At 42.6% G+C, this 20829-nt stretch overlaps 1 protein-coding gene across 1 annotated transcript in view; it reads left to right on the top strand.

Moving 5' to 3' along the window:
* The window catches only part of LOC144823828 (uromodulin-like), a 722123-nt gene that overhangs the window by 261632 nt on the left and 439662 nt on the right, over positions 1 to 20829 (top strand). The gene's annotated exons all lie outside the window — the stretch shown is intronic.

A 20829-nucleotide genomic window follows, 5' to 3' on the forward strand; every position in this document is an offset into this window, starting at 1 on the left:
TGCTATCCAACACTTTCCCTACTGTTGCACTTACTAGAGTTGGAATATTACATTTAATTCTTCTTCTATTAAACACTTATCCTACTTTTGCACTCACTGGAGAGGGAATAGATATTTTGACCCCTTTGCTATCCAACACTTTGCCTTGTGTTGAACTAATTGTAGTTTTAAATTTAAGCTTATATATTTTTTAATAGTTTAATGTCTTAATTTATGATATCTTTTTATGTTGTTTATATTTTAAATCATTTATATATATATGTATATATTGTTATTTTTTATATTATTTTGAACTGAACATACATTAAAACTAATAGTTTATTAATTATTTTAAAGATATTTATATATTTTTATTTTTGGTTATCTTTTATTAAAATGCATATTGCATTCATTTTTGTTAAAATTATATTTAATAATTAATATATTTCATATATCATTTTTTATTTTATATTCATATACAACTCGATATTTTATACATCTATATTTTTACTTCAATATTTTTTTGTCACTATTTTTGTACTTAGCTGTTTAGGTATAGGAGTCGATATTTTTGTTGTCTGTATTTTCTCATCGATGTTTTTTACATCAATATATTTAACATCAATGTTGTGTCAGTGATCTGCAGTTGATGAGTAGAGATTGTTTATGCTCAGACCAATGCCTGCGCGTAGTAACGTCTTTACAACAGGCGCCCCAACGTTGTCGACTGGCATCTGACTCGATCACCAGATCCGAGGCTGATCCGAAAATGGCCCTCCCATTCCAGGCCTGGATAAGCTTGTGAAGCTCTGTACGTGCGTCCAGTGAAAGGGATATCTACTGTGGGTGCATGAGGCCTTGATGCCAGTGCTGTGTTTCCAGGCGCTGTAGAGCCCGGTAAATGCTGTGGGCCCGGAAAGATCACCAGTATCACAGATGACAAAAGACCATGATCCAAGCTAAGTGGCAGTGAGTACATGTCCTATGCCAGGGTACACCGCAGTTCTCTGCGGATTAGACACATCTTCTGCTGGGGCAACCTGAGGCACTGCTGCACCCTGTCAATCTCAAAACCCAAGAAGGTTATTCATTGAGCTGACACACAAACTGATTTCTGATCGTTCAGGATGAAACACAGATCTTGTGAAAGGTGTTGAGTCATTCGGAGCTAAGAGAGTAAGGTGAACTCCACCTGGTGCATGAGAAGAATGTCGTCCAGGTACGCTATGAGGCGTACACCTCGAGCCGGAGCCATTCCATGGCTGTTCTCAGCACCTTGGTGAAGCACGGACAGACCGAATGGCAGACAGGTGAACTCTATTATGAGCCCGCCCCATTGAAACTGCAGCAATTGTCTGGGGGGGGGCGGAAAAATTGGTAACGTAAGGTAGGCGTCTTTTAGGTCGAGCCGAACCAACCAATTGTTTGGTAGCAACACAACTCTGAGAAGGTGAATGCCTTCCATTTTGAAGTAGCAGTACACCACCCATTGGTTGAAGTCACCAGACGTCGCGTTCCTCACTGAAACTTGGATGAACTCCTCCTCAGCCCCCGACATCGCCATCGCTATCCCGGATGGATACAAGATCATCAGGAGGGACCGCGTTAACCAGACCGGAGGAGGCATCGCCATCGTCCACAAGAACACCATCCGCATCACGACCGACGCCGACGACATCTTCACCGCCGCCGAACACCTCCACTTCCAGATTCACACCGACCCAAAGACGACCCTCAGAGGCACCCTCATCTACAGACCCCCGGGACCACGCACACAATTCAGTGAAGACATCACGGACTTCATCAGCCCACACGCCCTCCTCTCCGCCGACTACATCCTCCTAGGGGACCTCAACTTCCACTTGGAGAACAACAAGGACCGCAACACCGCCGCCCTGCTGGACAACCTTGCAAACCTCGGACTCAAGCAACTGGTCAACACCCCCACCCACTACGCTGGCCACACGCTTGACTCCGTCTTCTCATCCAGCAAGCACATCGCCTTCAGCCACTCCACCAGACTTCACTGGACCGACCACAGCTGCGTCCACTTCAGATTCAGAAAAACCAGAACCCACCACCACCCGCAACAGGTCCCCCACAGAAGCTGGAGCAAGATCACCGCCGACCAGCTCACCACCTCCCTCAGCCAGAACCCACCTGCCAGCACACCGGACCCCAACGAAGCAGCCCACAACTTCACACAGTGGCTGACCGCCTGCGCCGACGACCTCGCACCACTGAAGAACCCTCCCAGCAGACCCAGAAGCAAGAAGGCCGCCTGGTTCACCGACAAACTCAAGGACTCCAAGAAGAACTGCCGTACCCTCGAGAAAGCCTGGCTCCGGAACCAGACCACAGACAACATGACCGCCCTCAAACACGCCACCCGCAAGCACCACCAGCTCATCCGCACCACCAAGATGAAATCACTGAAGGATCGACTGGACAACAACGCCCACGACAGCAAGGAACTCTTCAGCATCGTCAAGGAGTTCTCCAATCCTAGCACCGGCAACAACAACATCACCCCCTCACAAGATCTCTGCGACTCCCTCGCCTCGTTCTTCCACCGCAAGATTGCCGACATCCACAACAGCTTCGGCACACCATCCTCGCACCCAACCGCCGAACCAACGCACCCCACCACGACCCTCCGCACCTGGACCGCAGTGACCACCGAAGACACAGCCCGCACGATGAACAGCATCCACTCCGGATCCCCGACTGACCCCTGCCCCCACCACGTCTTCAACAAGGCCGACTCCACCATCGCACCCCAACTCCGAGACGTCATCAACACCTCCTTCGACACCGCCACCTTCCCGGAGAGTTGGAAGCATGCCGAGCTCAGCGCCCTACTGAAGAAACCAACAGCAGACCCCACCGACCTAAAAAACTTCCGCCCCATCTCGCTCCTCCCCTTCCCTGCCAAAGTCATCGAGAAGATCGCCAACAGACAGCTTGCCGCCTTCCTCGAGACGAATGGATCCCTCGACCCCTTGCAGTCCGGTTTCAGAGCCAACCACAGCACCGAGACCGCCCTCATCGCAGCCACCGACGACATCCGCGCCCTTCTCGACAACGAGGAAACAGCGGCCCTCATCCTCCTGGACCTCTCCGCAGCGTTCGACACTGTCTGCCACCGCACCCTAATCCAACGCCTCAGCAACACCGGCATCCAAGAGAAGGCATTGAAGTGGATCATCTCGTTCCTCGCGGGAAGAACACAGAATGATACTCCGGGGGTGAGTTTCTCTTGCTATAATTACAGCGATTGTAATCATCAATCGTGTGCTTTAGACCAGAGCGCGTTGTCTCCTTCAGCGATTGTAATCATCAATCTCCTTCAGGAAGGAGACAACGCGCTCTGGTCAAAACCACACTATTGATGATTACAATCGCTGTGATTATAGCAAGAGAAACTCACCCCTGGAGTATAATTCTATGCTCTGGTCCCTTGGCAGCTGGTATAAGTGAAGCGGGTTGCCTGAGGTTGACATAGAACAGGGTGTCCAACAGTGGTGTGGCAACAAGGTGTGTAGCCCTGACGCATCTGAGATACACTGGAAAGGGGTTTTTAGAATTTCAGATCACTCGGGCGCACTGCCTCAGTTGATACGTTACAGTGTGTGAAGTGACAGGTTTGTGTGTAGTGCGTGAAGAGCAGGCGGAAAAACACCCTTAACCGTCTAAAAAAGTCAAAGGACTAAACATGTATATACAGTAATGCTCTCGCAACTACAATAAGGTATCATATAAACAGTACAATGACTGATGAGTATTAAAGAAACAGAAGCAGATTCTTTAGTGTGTTCTTAGTCACAGCAAGAAGATGGTTTATTCTCTCCAGACTTGAGGAATGTCATACAAAGCCGACACGTGTTTCGTCGTGTACAGTTGAGTCAACACGACTCTTCAGGGCTTAGGGCTCAGCTCAATCGTATTGATTGACATTAAGTCTGGACTTATGTTCGTGTGCTGTATGGGTATATAGGAGAGAGACACTGGTTATTCCGTATGTGACTAATTAGAAAGGGTATGTTAAAAAAAAGTCACGTAAAAGGCACTTATGTCTTAGTATTCTGCCTTATTGGTTGAGCAAAAATCTTCGAATTTAGACACTCTGACTACTGGTGTGTATCAGGTGGTAGCCGGGAGGGGATCCATCTGTAAAAAGACTCGCTAGAAACGGGTGCGTTTCCTATGTGGCGGTGCGCCGTGTTAAGGTATCCCTCCTCCTGTGGTTCCCGGTCGTCGTCTCTCGGGTAGCCCTGACGCATCTGCCAAAAACATTGAGCCAGAGAAGCATGTTGACGATAGGTAATGGTATGCGATGGTAGCTACCAGCCTTTTTAATTCAACAGTTCATACCTAATATCTAGGAATAAAATTGCGGAGAGGTGTGCCTGTTGATTTTAATCACATCTATTTGTCACAAGCAGATTGGATCTGCTACCACGTTCTTTTTCACTTCTTGGTTTTTATTTGGACACACTTTTCTTTTCTTTTGAACTGAATGACGACCAGTGATGAGAAAGGGGCCCAGTCTGGTGAGTACGTGCCAGTTGCCCCGAGGGTGGTGTTCCCGTGAGGTGTCATTCGGTTCTTCACACAATTTCTTGTAGAAATCTGTCTGCTTTCAATCCTATGTGGTGGATGCTCAGTATTGATTAAGGTCTCAGACAGCTTGTTGTTGTTCCATGCGACTGTCAAGAGTTGTTTGCCAATATGTTTTCTTTTTAACTTTCTAAAGAATACTGGACGTATTGCAGTAAATACCCCCGAAGACAATACGGTGGATAGGGGAGTGTAACAGACATCATGAACATGTGACTGTTCTGTTACAAAATATACTGACATTATTTACGCCCAAAGGACAGGGTTTATTGATTGTTGATGGTCTTTGAGTGGAGGGAAACCCTGTTCTGTACTTTCCCTCTGAGCTCCTCTTTGTGACAGACTGTTAGAATTAATCGCCACCAAATTGCCTAGAAACCACAAGTATAGTGTTAATTATAGCCCTGAAGTAGAACCGCTGCACTGGAGCCACCGAAACAATAGATTTCGGTCCAGGGATGACCTAGCTTGGCGATTTGGGCTGGACTGATCCCATGAGAACCAGGGCAAAGGCTGATTTGCATATGGCTGGGTCTGAATTAGGGTGGCGAAGTGAGCTAAAGAACGATGATGGATTCAATCCAGATCTCATAGTGACTGGGGACAGTATCTGAAAAGTTCCAGTGCTCCACCCATCACCTCCTTGTGTTTGCATTAACTTGGCAGGTATGCCCAATGATGGGTTACTTGCTCACTTTGCCACTGTATTCAAGCTAACCTGACTGATGGGGGTGTTAGCCTGAAACAGGTCCGAGGATGCTTCTTCCTGGTCCAGAGAAGACCTGGCTTGGCAGTGCCAGCTGGATTGTTGCCATGAGAAACACAGTCAAGACTGATTTGCATATGGCTAGGTCTGAACTTGGGCGGCAAAGTGAGCTAAAGAACGATAGGTTAAACCCAGATCTAATAGTGACTGGGATGAGTATCTGAAAAGTTTCATTGCTCCGTCCAACATCTCCTTGTGGCTTTTTGGTTTCATGCAATCAATTGATATTAGAGAACTTGGAGGAAGCCAATCGACAAAAGAGATATTTGACTACAACCATAATAGCCAAAGGGAAAGATTCCCCCTTTGTCGAGCCCAGTAAAAAAACACCTCAAGCCAATTACAGTATTCAAGGCAAGCACCAATTTAGGCTAACTAGAGCTGGGAAGGGTTGAGATATGGACTATCCCTGAGGATTAGTTGTCTGAGTTTTCATGTTAAATACATGTAGTGAGAGTAACCAGAGTCACCCCGATTATAGTCAATGAAATGAAGAGCAGACTGAACACAAAAGTAGAAACCCCCTTTAATGAGCACTGAGCAACAATCTGCATCAGTCAGTGTGGGAGGGCTGCAAAGAGGCCCCAAAGGCAGTGGTTGGACAGGGATTTTGGCTAATTAGGCTTGAATTTTGATAGCTGACAAGAGGTTTAAGCACATGTCAAGGGCTCAAACGAAAGTGATGACAAAGTCAGACTGAAGCAAGGGTCCATGTCCAGTTCATTAATACAAGGCAACTATTGCCTTTGCCTCCAGTGCGCCTCCATGGGAGGGAGGTGTACGGGAGGGAGGCAAGAGGGCTCTGAACATGCGTAGGCTGCTCTTGATCGGTGCCAGGTATTCACAAACTGTCAGTGGCCAAAATCATAATGGATCAGGGTATCCCATCTGCACAGGTACATGTGAAGCTGTGTGATGGGACCCTCAAACATTTCACAGCTGTAAGGGCTGTTTTCAAACATGTGCCTCGTCAAAATAATTAAAACCAGATGGTGGGCGCACTCTTTCTGTCGCAAAACCTCATATTCAAATCTCACCAGGATGTTTACTGGCAATCTAGAGGCTACATCAGCATGCACATGCACACTACCAACCACAAGCCTGTACATGCAGGTGGAGCACAGTTGTAGTCGCCCACCATTTTTGGGTCAGGGTGAACCTTTATTTTTAAGGCAGACTCCATGAGCTCATTAGTAAGAGAGCGTGAAGTTTGCCTGATCTTGGGCGCAAGCCTTGCTGATGAGCAGAGATAGATGCACAGTTGTGTGTTTCTTTCTTATGTGATGGGGGCACTAACATAAACAAGAGAGAAAAAAAGCAAGTCTTAAACAAACCCGAGGGGGGGTGGCAAATAAAGAGGCTGCTTGCTTTTCTTTTGTGAACATGGTGTCCAAAGAAACCAAAACACAAACAAGCACTCCCAAAGTAAATAAAAACAACAGAGAGCGGCTGCCCTGGAGAAAGATGAAGCACAGCAAATGAACCGGCAACCAGGGCTTCCAAAGTAAGTAAAAAGTAGGAGAGCGCAGTGGGCGTGAAGAAAGATCAAGCATGGCAAATTAAGCTACCCTGAACCTTTCATTAAGCCAGTGCAAGAAATAAGCAAAACATGAACACTTATTTCAAGCAGAGGCAGGCCTACGAAAAAAAGAGTGCTCTCAAAGTATCCTTAATAACTTGAAGAGTAAGAGCATATGTAACTGGGGCAGTCCTCAGGAGAGGATACAGAAGTTCAAAAGAAACAACTATTATGTGTATTCACCAAACAAAAGCCAGCATTTACAAAGGACAGTAAGAGAAACCAATGAAAAAGATGGTTGGTGCTTGTAGCCCATATTGTAGATACAGCATGTCTCGAAGAGACAGCGCGTATGCCCTGCCTAGGCGAGCCCTAAAAATGAGCCCCTATTCCTATGGGCCCACTAGGCATTGCACCGTCCACCTGGCATGGAGCTGGACACTATGTTAAAAGATGCATCCTAAGTGGGTGAGGCTTCATACTTCTTAACAAAAGATACTCTAAGTGGATCTGTTACACAAAAATGAATATAGAAAGTGCTAAGTGAAAAAACCTCTACTAAAACTCTAGGATAAAGTGTTGATCACATTTTTTGATTCACTGATTCATATATGGAGGATTTGTGATTGACTGATATCACCTTCCCAGCCCCTTATTTTTAGGGTTGAGTCTGCGAAAGCATGCACTAGAACATGTGTGTCACATGGAAGACTCTGCTGTATACAAAAAAGAGGCTTGGAGCCCACCCAAGGCTTACTATTTCTCTTTGGCAGCGTCACTTTTCTTTGCAGCTGTCTAAATTGGAAACTGCCGCAAAAAACGATGCTTGCTTTGGAGCAGGGACCAAGCACAGATTAGTACAACTTATTCTGTGCCTATCTGCTGCTTCCAACACGATCCAGGTGCTATTTTTGCTCCCTTTTGCTCTACCTGTCTGATGCTCCCTCAATAGCCTTTCCCTTTTTATTATTTATTTCTTTACTCCCCCCCCTCCCGTTGCCGTTTGACAATCACTGGAGGATAGATCTGATTTCAATGGCATTGACCCCTGCAGCTTGCATGTGTTGGGGTGCTGCTCTGACTGCCCTCCACACCCACAGCCCCAAGGAGCGCGTTATTTATCCCTCACACAGTATCCTCTTCATCGTCCGCTGAAAGGGTCTCTTTATTCTTCACCCTTTGTACACCCCAGCCAAAATACTCAAAGCGGCGAAAACATATAAATGTATATAAAGTCCATGGGCCATCTCAATCTGCCTGAGCTTTCTCCCTACAACGCATAGTCTGCCTCATTGTGCACTCATACGGTGGGCTGGAGCCCAAGGGCATTCAGCCGCAGTTGTGCGCTTCCATGAATTACACATTCATCGCAGAGAGCCAGGAGAAGTGATCTGTGCACACGACGTATTGATAAAAAACTATTGTTTTACTTATTTCATCTAGAGCTGATACCTTTTGTGAAAGGCAGAGCCTTTTGACCTATGGACGGATTACAGGAAAGACCCGCCACAGCATTCCTTGTTTCGATAACGTGGATTCTTTCCCTCCCACATTCCATTTGGGTTGCTTCAAGGAAAAACAGTGCTATGAGGCTCCCTGTCCTGTCCGCTTTAATCAATCAATCAATACATTTGTAGAGTGCACTACTCACCCGAGAGGGTCTCAAGGTGCTGAAGGGGGGAGTGCCGCTATTGCTCGAATAGCCAGGTCTTGAGGTGTTTCCTGAAGGTGAGATGGTCCTGGGTCAGTCGTAGGTGTGCGGGAGGGAGTTCCATGTCTTGGCTGCCAGGTAGGAGAACGATCTTCCTCCGGTGGTGGTTCTGCGAATCCGTGGGACAGTGGCAAGGGTGAGGCTGGTGGAGCGGAGCTGGCGAGTGGGGGTGTAGAACGAGAGGCGGTTGTTGAGGTATTTGAGGCCCATGTTGTGGAGCGCTTTGTGTGCGTGGGTGAGCAGCCTGAACGTGATCCTCTTGCTGACAGGGAGCCAGTGCAGCTTTCTCAGGTGGGCGGACATGTGGCTCTGGTGAGGGATGTCTAGGATGAGTCGTTCGGAGGCGTTCTGTATGCGCTGAAGGCTTTTCTAAAGTTTGGCTGTGGTTCCTGCGAATAGGGCGTTTCCGTAGTCCAGTCGGCTTGTGACGAGGGCCAGGGTGACCTTCTTTCTTGTTTCGGTGGGGATCCACCGGAAGATCTTTCGGAGCATGCGCAGGTTGTTGAAGCATGAGGACGAGACTGCGTTAACTTGCTTGGCCATCGTGAGGGAGGAGTCCAGGATGAATCCCAGGTTGCGTGCATGGTCCGTGGGTGTCGGTGCGGTGCCCAGCGTCGTGGGCCACCAGGAGTCATCCCAGGCCGATGGGGATTGTTCGAGGATGAGGACCTTCGTCTTGTTCGTGTTGAGCTTCAGACGGCTGTGCTTCATCCATTCTGCGACATCTTTCATTCCGTCTTGGAAGTTGGCTTTGGCGGTGAGTGGGTCTATGGTGAGGGAGAGTATCAGTTGGGTGTCGTCGGCGTAGAAGATGATGTTGATGTTGTGTTTGCGTACGATGGTGGCGAGGGGGCTCATGTAGATATTGTAGAGGGTTGGGCTGAGTGAGGAACCCTGGGGTACGCGGCAGATGATCTTGGTGGCCTCGGAGTGGAAGGGAGGGAGGTGGACACTCTGGGTTCTGTCGGAGAGGAACGATGTGATCCAGTCCAGGGCCTTTCCTTGGATCCCAGTGTTGTAGAGGCGGGTTATTAGGGTGCGGTGGCAGACGGTATCAAAGGCTGCCGAGAGTTCCAGTAGGATGAGAGCGGCTGTCTCTCCGTTTTCCATCAGGGTCCTGATGTCATCGGTGGCTGCGATTAGGGCGGTCTCAGTGCTGTCGTTGGGTCGAAATCCGGACTGGGATGGGTCGAGTGAGTTGTTTGCTTCAAGGAATGCAGTCAGCTGTTTGTTGGGAAGGGGAGCAGGGATATGGGGCGTAAGTTCTTGAGGTCTTTGGGGTCCGCTGTTGGTTTCTTCAGAAGGGAGTTGATTTATGCGTGTTTCCAGCTTCCAGGGAAGGTGGCTGATGTGAAGGAGCTGTTGATGATGTTCCGGAGGTGAGGTGCGATGATGGTGTCGGCTTTGTTGAAGATATGATGAGGGCATGGGTCGGAGGGGGAGCCAGAGTGGATGGTGTTCATGAGGCGGGTGGTGTCTTCAGTGCTGATGGGCGCCCATGCGCTGAGGCTGGTGGTGGGGATCATTGGTTCGAAGGCTGCAGGCGGAGTCAGGGGTCCGAAGCTGTCGTGTATATCTGCGATCTTGCAGTGAAAGAATGTGGCGAGGGAGTTGCAGAGGTCTTGCGACAGTGTGATGTCGTTGTTGCTGGCACTAGGGTTGGAGAGCTCTTTGACGATGCTGAAGGGTTCTTTGCTGTTGTGGCAGCTGTTGTCCAGCCACTCTTTGAACGATGTCCTTTTGGTGGTGCGGATCATCTGGTGGTATTCGCGGGTGGCGCTCTTGAGGGCTGTCATGTTTTCTGATGTCCGTTTGTGGCGCCAAGTTTTTTTCGAGGGTTCGGCATGATTTCTTAGAGATTTTGAGGGCGTCTGTGAACCATGAGGTTTTCCTGTTGCTACTCCTGCCTGAGGGTTTCTTCAGTGGAGCGAGGTCATCGGCGCAGTTGGTGATCCACTGTGCGAGATTGTGTGCTGCGTCGTTGGTGTCAGGGGTGTCGCCAGGTGGGTTCTGGCTCAGCGATGTGGTCAGCTGGTCTGTGGTGACTTTGGCCATCATCTGCGGGGAATCTGTAGCGTGTGGTGGTGGGATGTGGTCTTCTTGAAGGTGAAGTGGATGCAGCTGTGGTCGGTCCAGTGTAGTCCGGTGCAGTGGCTGGAGGAGACGTGGTTGCTGGCGGAGAATATGGGGTCGAGCGTGTGGCCAGCGAGGTGGGTGGGCGTGTCCACCAGTTGCTTGAGTCCGAGGTTGGCCAGGTTGTCGAGCAGGGTGGTGGTGTTGTTGTCGCTATTTTTCTCCTGGTGGAAGTTCAGGTCCCCTAGGAGGATGTACTCTGGTGAGGCTAGGGCATGTGGGCTGATGAAGTCGGTGATTGTTTTGCTGAATTGTGTCCGTGGGCCCGGGGGTCTGTAGATGAGCGTTCCTCTGAGGGTGGTCTCGGGGTCGGTGTGGATCTGGAAGTGTAGGTATTCGGCGGTGTGAGTGTGTCTTCGGCGTTGGTCGTGATGCTGATGGTGTGCCTGTAGATGATGGCGATTCCTCCTCCAGTTTTGTTGATGCAGTCGTTCCGGGTGATTTTGTAGCCGTCCGGGATGGCTATGGCGATTTCGGGGGCCTAGGAGGCGTTCATCCAGGTTTCCGTGAGGAAGGCGACGTCTGGTGCTGTTGTATCAAGGAGTTCCCAGAGTTTGACGGTGTGTTTGTGGACGGAGCGGGTGTTGAGGAGGATGCACTTGAGGTGGTTGTTGTTGTCGTTGCTGTGTTCGGTGGGCGGTGTGCCGGTTCGGAGGCAGGTGAATTTGCAGGCTTGGCAGGTGAAGGGTCCTTGGGTGCGCCTCGGGGCTTGCTTGGTGGCAGGCAGCAGGTCGTCCGGTGTTGAGTGCGATGAGGGTGGCGGTGTAGTATCTCAGTCGGGTACCCTGGCATCGGCTGGGGCCAGGGGTTCTGGCACTGGGTGCGGTCCAGGCGCGGACGGGCGCAGACGGGCTTGCCTTAGGTGCGCCGTGCGTCCTCCATATGAGGCGAAGTGGGAGGGAGGAGCAGCTGGGAGGCGGGAGCGGGGCGGCCAATGGGCGAGGGCAGGGAAACTGGAAGGGAAAGGGTGCGGGGCCGCGGGTGACCGGCAGCGGGAAACGAGGAGCGGGAGGGGGGGCACAGAGGGCTGCAGGGAGCGCCTGTGAAAACATTACAGCAATACAAGGGAAGGGGAAAAAATACAGACCACAGCAAGAACTGTTGGGGGAACTAAAAACAAGTACAAAGGGGGAGCCACAAAACACGGAAACCGGATGCCGGGGGTGAGCCCTAGGCAGCGGTGGGGCAGAGGGCAGAGACTCGGTCAGGCTCCAGGAACCGTGCGGCGTGGGGGGTGACCTGGGTCAGGTCACACTCACCTGCGCCGCGCGTCCTCCATATGAGGCCAAGTGGGAGGGAGGAGCAGCTGGGAGGCGGGAGCGGGCGGACAATGGGCGAGGGCAGGGAAACTGGAAGGTAAAGGGGGCGGGGCTTCGGGTGACCAGCAGCGGGAAGCGGGGAGAGGGGGGGGCACAGAGGGCTGCAGGGGGCGCCTGTGAAAACAATACAGCAATACATGAGAAGGGGAAAAAATACAGACCACAGCAAGAACTGTTGGGGGAACTAAAAACAAGTACAAAGGGGGAGCCACAAAACACGGAAACCGGATGCCGGGGGCGAGCCCTCGGCAGCGGTGGGGCAGAGGGCAGAGACTCGGTCAGGCTCGAGGAACCGTGCGGCGTGGGGGGTGACCTGTGTCAGGTCACCCCCCACGTACTTTTTTATTTTAAATTCCAAGGGGCAGATTTATGTTTCCTGGTGCATCCCTGCAAATCAGCAGGGATGCGCAAGGAAAGATGTGTGATGCAAGTTTACCCTTGTGCCACCACAGATGCGCCGCATTTACAATGCGGTGCATCATGGCACAAGGATAAACAGATGCGTGTCGCATCTTCCGGCGTAAGGTTGGAGCCAAAAGTGACGCAACGGTGTCGCAAATGTGGGGCACAGGGCTCGCAAATCTGCCTCTTACTGTTGTTGTGCACCTACTGGATTGACAAAGCCAATAGCTCACCCAGGTGAGACGTATTGGATTTGTCCACAAGTTAGAGATCTGCACAGACAACAATTGTTTTATGTGTGTGTGAGAGCACAGCAAGGGTGAAGAACTTTTAATGTGTACCTGCTTCCTGTGGCTCTAAATTTTCCCAATTATTCAATTCTTTAACTTCACCAAAACACTGCACCAAAACTATAACAATACCCCTACATCTAAGCACTATGGAATTTCATTACATAGCATAGCAGTTCCAGCGTAAGCACTTCTAGACTCTTGCAAAATGGTAGCAGGCGGAGATCATGTGGAAATGTGTGGCAGCAAGCAGAGTGGACTCGGACAGAAAATAGGCTAGGGCACCAAAACAAAAGCGGCCCCGGTTAGTGAATTAGATAACTAAAAGAGCAACCCATGCTTTCAAATTTGGGCAGATTTGAACCAGTAAAATATGCTGTATACATGTGTTGCAAGATATAAAACACTACACGGATTTCTGATTTCTGCAGGTAATGTTTGTGTTAACATCAGGGAAAGTTACAGTAAAAACGAACTCACCAAACCATAAACCAGCCCCACAGACAGCCAAAAGACGGCCCAAACACTGACTGTCACTTTGCTTGTTTTTTCATATTTTCCAGCTCACCGCCATTACAGGACAACTGGCTCTGTGCCCACTAGACATGTTATAGACATAGAAATTGGATTCATCAGCATATATGTAAATACCTAATATTGTAGCTACTCTCAGAACCAACACAACGAATCATTACCATCCCCACCACTGCTACTTTTGTAGTAGTCACAGCACCTTTTCTAAATAAAGCCACAGGAAATATCCACAGCAATTGTAATAACGCCTGTTTGGGCGCATTAGTTCAAAAAAACATTGAGTCCTACTACGAACCAGTTCCCCTCAGACTGTCAGCCCTGTGGCTAGTGCCCCTAAAACTAACCCTGTGCCATACCATCTTAGGTGCTACAGACATACTTACTCAATAGTCTTTCAGATTCGATCTGTGGGCACCTGGTAAGCTCGGTCTGTAAGGATGTAAATTCGACCTATGCCATCGTTTATTGACAGCCCTTGAGACACTGCATGTTAAGGAAGGATGGCAATAACACAGAAGATGCTGGATGCTTTCTTGAAAATGGGATAGTGCTTGTGTATTAGGTGTTGACATTCTTATCTCAGATAAATGGAATACAATGGTGCCAGAGGAGAGAAAGAAAATGTCAAAGCAAGTGAAGGGTTATTTTAGACACAGTTTAGAAAGCACATGAAATAGATGAGAGAAATGTTGAAGGATTGATATGATGGAAGGGGTGGGAGCCTATCCTGCTATAGTTAAGAAGGCAAATAATTTGAACAAGGTAAATGAAGGAGAGAAGCAGAGTAATGATTCAGATGAGGAGGATCGGTGTGCAGTCTAAATATCGAGTTTTTATTTTCGACTGGACATAATATCGACTCCAGAATATCGAGATGGCATTAATGTCGAGGTAAGTAATATCGATGTATTTTTTATCGATTTTCATGTATGTTAAAAAATATCGATTGAAAAAATATCGAGTAAGTAATATCGATAGTAAAAAATATCGTTATTTCTAGTAGTTTAAAAATATCGAAAGTCAAAATATCGGTTTTAAGAATATCGAAAGTTGTGTTATCGACAGTCATGATTAAATATATGTTATTTTTTTATTTATTTATATTGAAAATAAATTTATAAAAAATTAATAAATATAAAAATTAATTCAAATAGTATAATAATTTCTAGGAGCGGGTAGTGGGTTTTTAGGGGAATAGGGTCAGAAGTAATTTAATTATAATTAATTAAATATGTAAATTTATTAATTGGTAGTAATATTTAATTAATTGTTAATTAAATAATATTTTTTATTTATATAAAATTTAATTGCTAATTAATTTAATTTAATTGATTAATTGCTAATTATGCTAATTTAAATAATTTATGTCATGTAGCGGGTTGTGGGTTTTTAGGGGAATAGGGTGGGAAGTAATTTAATTATAATTAATTAAATATGTAAATTTATTAATTGGTAATAATATTTAAATAATTGTTAATTAAATAATAGTTTTCAAATATATAAAATTTAATTGGTAATTAATTTAATTTAATTGATTAATTGCTAATTATGCTAATTTAAATAATTTATGTCATGTAGCGGGTTGTGGGTTTATAGGGGAATAGGGTGGGAAGTAATTTAATTATAATTAATAAAATATGTAAATTTATGATTTGGTAGTAAGATTTAATTAAATGTTAATTAAATAATGTTTTTTAATTATATAAAATTTATTTTGTAAATAATTTAATTAAATTGATTAATTGGTAATTATGTTAATTTAAATAATTTATGTCATGTAGCAGGTTGTGGGTTTATAGGGGAATAGGGTGGGAAGTAATTTAATTATAATTCATTAAATATGTAAATGTATTAATTGTTAGTAATATTTAATTAATTGTTAATTAAAAAATATTTGTTGATTATTTAGAATTTCATTGGTAATTAATTTAATTTAATTGATTACTTGCTAATTATGTTAAATTAAATTTTTTATTTCCTGTAGCGGGTTGTAGGTTTATAGGGGAATAGAGTGGGAAGTAATTTAATAATAAAGAAGGAAATAATAATATTTATTAAAGGTATACAACGTTTACCACGCAACTTTTACAACGCACTACCATTACAACGAAACTTTTACAACGCAAATACCATTATAACGCATGTATTTACAACGAATGTTTTTACTACGCAGGTACTTTTACAACGCATACCATTATAACGTAAGTATTTGTAAGTATATAATTATATTTAAAATGTTATAGGTTTGGGTTTTTGGGTAAAGGGGTATTTTTAGGGTTCAGGGTCAGTTTTGGGTTTTTGGGTAAAGGGGTATTTTTAGGGTTCAGGGTCAGTTTTCAGTTTTTGGGTAAAGGGGTATTTTTAGGGTTCAGGGTCAGTTTTCAGTTTTTGGGTAAAGGGGTATTTTTAGGGTTCAGGGTCAGTTTTCAGTTTTTGGGTAAAGGGGTATTTTTAGCGTTCAGGGTCAGTTTTCAGTTTTTGGGTAATTGGGTATTTTTAGGGTTCAGGGTCAGTTTTCAGTTTTTGGGTAAAGGGGTATTTTAAGGGTTCAGGGTCAGTTTTCAGTTTTTGGGTAAAGGGGTATTTTTAGGGTTCAGGGTCAGTTTTCAGTTTTTGGGTAAAGGGGTATTTTTAGGGTTCAGGGTCAGTTTTCAGTTTTTGGGTAAAGGGGTATTTTTAGGGTTCAGGGTCAGTTTTCAGTTTTTGGGTAATGGGGTATTTTTAGTGTTCAGGGTCAGTTTTCAGTTTTTGGATAAAGGGGTATTTTTAGGGTTCAGGGTCAGTTTTCAGTTTTTGGGTAAAGGGGTATTTTTAGGGTTCAGGTTCAGTTTTCAGGTTTTGGGTAAAGAGGTATTTTTAGGGTTCAGGGTAAGTTTTCAGTTTTTGGGTAAAGGGGTATTTTTAGGGTTCAGGGTCAGTTTGGGGTTTTTGGGTACAGGAGGTACAGGGTAAAAATTACGTTAATACTTGGTGGAGTTGGAATAGTAATTTGTATGGGTTCAGTGTCCAGCACCTTCCCTGATGTTATACTTGGTGGAGTGGGAATAGTAATTAGTATGGGTTCAGTGTCCAGCACCTTCCATGAGTTTACAATTGGTGAAGTGGGAATTGTAATTTGTATGGTTTTAATGTGTAGTATGGTTTTGTGAGTTTATAATTGGTGCAGTGGAAATAAGAAAACATTTTTAATACAAATAATTATTATTGGTAGGATACTATAATAAAGTTTTAAAATTACATAGAAAAATTTTGTATTAATTATAATTATTGTTATTGTAGTAGTTAAAAGATAAATACATTTTTAAATTTTTTAAAATTTAAAATGCATTTTTAAATAGAATATTTAATATGTAATTAATATTCATATAGAATAATAAAGAAGGAAACATACACAGGGTTAAATGGGATAAATGAAAAACAGTTTATTAACATATAAAAAATAAATTGTAAGTAGAGATGTATTTTTTATTTCTATTGAAAATTGTAAGTAAACAGTTTTTATTATCCAACAAAATATATGAAGTGCATATATATGTTTTTAACAAATAAATGATATTTAAATAATTATATGTTTATTCACATATATTGTAATTTAATTAGTTCAAGAAACAAATTGGTAATATGTACTTTTCATTTAATAACAAATATTTTATTCACATAGACATTGAATATATTGTCATAGATAAATATGTATATTTGTTTTATAACAGTAACATTTTTGTTTTTTACAAAGTAATCATATTTTTTTTTACAAATTAATATTATGAATATTTAACATATTTATAATATTAATTTTTACATAGATAAACACACAAATACATTTTTATATACATACATAATGTTTAAACTAATATGAGCTATTTTTATAAACAAATTATTTGTAACAAGGTTATATATTCACATTTGTTTAACATATAGATTATTTTCAAAATGTATATATAAATAATAAACTATTATTTAAAGTAACAGATAACAGTTGAATAATTATTTGAAAGTAATGAATATTTAAGAAATAATTTTCTACAATTTAAATAATTATTTACACTTAATATAATCCTCAGTGTATTTTTTTAAAGTGTTGGAATATAGAAATTAAAGAGGTTTTTGCTGTATACAGGGACTACTTTTTAACCGCGTAATGTTATTTAGACTTATTTGGTGCTTCAACAGATCGTGGTTGGATGCTGCTTCGCGTTAGAGAGGGTAAGTTTGTTTTTATTGTATTTTAGAAGTTAATGAAGTTAGTGTTAGTGTATGTGTGGTGTGTTTAAGTTTATGTACATAGGGTTATTAAGAGAAGATTGTGTTTTCGGTGTTAGGTAGAGTGTACGATATTTCATTTTTACCGCGTTTTAGTTGTAGGTGTGTGACGTGAGCTAATATGTTTAAATGTTACAAAGATAATATGTTTGGTGTATAAATATGTCTTTTTATATATGTATGGGTGTTTTTGTGTGGGTGGGTATGTATTTTATTTTTTCCAGGTTATCGTCGCGTTTTACTGTTTTTGAGGAGGTCCTTCTTTTTCGATCAGAGTTGTGTGACGAGTATTATATACTCTTATTTTTGCACACAAATATTTTGGTTTTCACGTTTTCCAGGAGCGTTTTTTTAAAAAAATTACTATTTTCGGGTTTTCAATGGTATATCGTGTGTATTACATTGGAGAGGAGTCGCTATGGATTTGCTTGTATTTTTGCATTTTTTTTTGGGCTTCCATGGATTGTATGGGTTTTTGCTATGGTGTCGTATGGATTGCTTGGAATTGGATTACGTTTGAAGGTGCAACAGAAAGGTCAGTATTTACAAAACTTTTTATGGGTGGGGAAACTGTTTTAATTTTTTCTTTAGTTACGTTGTATGTAACATTTTGTAAATACATTATCTAAATACATTTTATATATGTTAATATTATGTATTTGATAATTTAATTGCAAATTGTTACATGTAAAAATTAAGGAATTTCAAAACAAAATGCTTAATGTAACGTGTATAGTTATGTTATGTTTTAAAGAATAGTTTTTGCAATCATTGATAGATAGTCTAGTCCTTTGCTAGTTGGATAGAGGGTAACTTGACTTTGGAGTGTGTTATACATTTTTTTCCTTTCTTTGGTGAGTTTAGGTCCGATCAAAGTTACTGATTGCTCCATTCGGAGCTCCTGGTAACTCTGTTCTTTTTGTAAGGATTGTATTAATTTGTGAAGGGTAGGTGTTCCTCGGCCTGTAGTTGCTTGGAAGGCATTGTGCCATCCTTCAACTGCATTGTTTGTTTTTGCTTCCTTATTTAGTGTGCTAAGGTAGACATTCCACCAAGCTATTTGGTATTTGGGTTGTCTTCTATGGCCTGATCTGTGTAGCCTTCCTACCCATGTGTCTTCGAAGTAGTCAAGCATAGGGCTTAGTCTTTCTTCATTTCTTTTATAGTAGGGGCTGTCTATTAACAAGTTATAGTGCTCAGTTACATCTGTCAGTGGAACATAGGCTAGGGCGATGAGTTTTTTTATTTGATAGGCAAAAGTGCTATCAGTGGCGTATTGGATACTCAAGGTAGATTGTTGTAGATGTCGCCAGATACATTGGTTAAAATGGTAATAGCAACCTTGTATTGCTGTGTGTGGGTATGTTTTAAGGATGCTGTTTATCATTGCTTTTTCAAAATTTTTTTGGGAAAATAGTTGTAAGTATGTTGCTTGACTTCAGTTAGTATTTCTTGATAGGTAGCTTGCTGTTTGTTTGGTAGAAGGGCATAAAGGAATGGAATATTAGCATTTTGGAAATGACCATGGATAGTGTATAATTGATAAAAAGGTTTGGGGCATACAGAAAAAGTACCGTCCATCATCCAAGTTTGGCATTGGGTAAGTTTAGTCATGTTGTTTGCTGTGGCAAACAGTATAATTCTTTTATCTTTACATTTGTTGTCATAGAGTATAAAATCATCTTTATTGTGAGTTACAGAGAGTTCAGGGGGAATTTGCACTTCTTCAAAAGTTTTTGGTGTGGGAGGAGTAGTGCATGTTGCTCTTTTTTGTCTAGCTATAGTTTTTTTTAGGGATTCGATAGATGGTAATTGGCTAGAAGCATGTTGGGGAAGTACACTTAAATGGTGTTTCAGAATAGCAGTTGTTGGTTGATCAGTACTAGTACTAGCTTCTTTAAGGGAATCTAGCATTTGTCTAATCTCTATTTCTGTTACATTGGGTGGGTGACTATGTTCCTTAGTATAAGTAACAGTAGTTTCCTGAGTTATAGCTCTACCATAACATTTGTTGGCATAATATTTCGTACACTTCCAAAAAACTTTCAAATCTTTTTGTTTCTCTTGAGTGTAGACATATCCCATGTAACAAAGAAGCATTTTCCCTTTTTCTGAATAAATGAATTTAGCTCCTTCAGTCATGCTTGTATTGTAGTGCTAGGAGGTAATTAAAAGAGAATGTCATTACATTTTTTGATAAAATAATGTTGTATTCTAATAATACAGTTTAACACATTTCTGATTTACCTGTAAATCTTTTTATGATTTCAAGTAGTTCTTTTCAGGTGTTGATGTTCTTCAAACTGTTATTTTCTGTGTATATATTTTTGTACCTGTGGAAGTTGAGAAAATGTGTACAAATATTTTATAACTATTTATGATATTTTGGTAGAGGTTTTTAGCTAGTTTCTATTTAGTTACCTATCTATTAAATGTCGAAGTTCCATTTAAATTATATACTTACTTATTTATATTTAACTTTTGATGTCCACGTGTTGTCTAGGTCTTCTGTATTTTCTTTTTGTCTGTAGGATAAATAGTAAAAAAAAACATATATTTTAGGTATTTGGCTTTTAAACATAGGTGTGAGGTTTGAGAGTTACATTTTCGATGGAAAATAATGTAGTAGTACTTACTTTATATAGGGGTAGCTGTCTTTATGTTGAAGTCAATACGTTTTCTTTCAGAAATCCTGCAGAGTTTCGTCTTCCTTTAGTTAGGAGATTTAGGCTGCATTTTTAGTTTGCTGTAATCTTGTTTATATAGTATTAGTCTAATAGTTTCTGAAGTAGGATTGGTTGTTTAAATTGATAGTCTGTTTTAATTCGTGGATTTGAATTTTTTAACCTGTTATGCTAATTGCTTTCCTTATATGGGTGACGCCAATTAACGTTTATTTAATGTGTAAGGCCTTATTTTGTATAGGTAATGTTATCTTTATATTTTTAAAGTGGAGGAATATATATAATTTGCAGTAAGAAATGTTTAGTTGTTCGAAACATTGTTTATGTATTATAAAATGTATGTTTGTATTTATTTTGTGTTATAAATGTTAGGAAAATATATAGTATGTTTTATAGCTTTTTAGAAACAATTAGTGAATAAATATGAATAGTATGACTACATTTTAAGATAATACAGTGATTTATTCAAGGATGTAGTAATTTCGATATTTTAAAAAAACGATAAATTTGCTATCTATATTTTTGTTTTCGATATTTTGTCAGTTTTTCATTTAAAGATGTGATAATTGATGTTTTAGAAATCGATAATGTTGTTAGTCGATATTGTTGTAG

This window comes from Lissotriton helveticus, chromosome 3_1, assembly GCF_964261635.1.
Source record: "Lissotriton helveticus chromosome 3_1, aLisHel1.1, whole genome shotgun sequence".
NCBI classification, from domain to species: Eukaryota; Metazoa; Chordata; class Amphibia; order Caudata; family Salamandridae; genus Lissotriton; species Lissotriton helveticus.